Here is a 1,160-nt window from a genome sequence, read left to right as displayed (position 1 = left end):
CTTTCTTCTAGAGAGCGTAAATAAAAAGTGCAATATTTGAATGAAATTCGACTGAACTTTCTTTAATTTTGCACAAGGTTTGGAACTTTGATTTTTGTTTTTGTTGTAGAATTAACCATATTTTTATAAACAATTAGCCAAAAATAAAATATTTAAAAAATAGTTGCCCATATTGTAAAAAATCGCTGTACCTAAACTTTATTGACTGACTGTATATTTATGTATATACATAGAAATGTACATATGTACATGTAGTTATAGTATAATGGAATATCTGCATGTTATTTTGTTCCGTAATAATTGCATTTTTTATTATAATAAGGATAATAAATGAAACATACTGCGTATATCTACTTAACATTGAATAAAGAGTAAAGTGGAGGTCTGCTGAAGAGAAGCAGGGACCGAAAATAACAGGCCAAATATTTTTCAAGTCCGAAATGAAAGTGATTTCCTGATAATATACAAACCGCTTATCGAAATTAAGTATAAAATGAAAGAGGACAGAAATAGCTTTTAAACACAAATAACGAACGAAGGTTACCACCTCCATCTTGTGTAAAAGCCCGTTCCTTTAGAAAAAGTTAAGCTACCAATGAAGAAAATCGATATATAAATAAGAAAGTAATGATTAAGTAACGAAAATACGCAAAGATTTTTTTTGAAGAAAAAGTGTTACTCATACGCCACATACACCTTGAGCTCGTGGCCATTTTTTTAATGAAAATTTTTTGTGGAAAAGCAACAATAATTTGAAAAAAAATGGTATAAATGATAGCTATTTCGGAAATCACCACATTTCGTCATCAGACTTCTTTCAGTAGGATTCGAACCGACGATCCCACTGACTCAGCCAGTTGCCTATGCACCGTAATAAGTACGCCTTGTAAATTATCGTTTGCTTTTTTCCACTATTTTCATTTTTGTTATGCCAACACAATCAAGCGCAGCTATTCCGCTGCAATTCACTTCATCATGTGGTTGGTGGTATTGTTGGTTTTTGCTTATAATTATATTTTTAGAATGTTTAACTTTTTAGGTGTGCTCGTCCTTAAGTTAATTACGGTAAACTGAATAAGGGTAATTTCCAAATATCTCGAAAAGTTATCCATAGAAAAAGAATTATCTCGCTTTCCGGAATCACCGGGCAATTCTACATA

The sequence above is a fragment of the Rhagoletis pomonella genome, unplaced genomic scaffold, assembly GCF_013731165.1.
Source record: "Rhagoletis pomonella isolate Grant_MI unplaced genomic scaffold, Rhpom_1.0 Rhpom_scaffold_00014, whole genome shotgun sequence".
Classification (NCBI taxonomy): Eukaryota; Metazoa; Arthropoda; class Insecta; order Diptera; family Tephritidae; genus Rhagoletis; species Rhagoletis pomonella.
Note: the sequence above shows the minus strand (reverse complement) of the source record.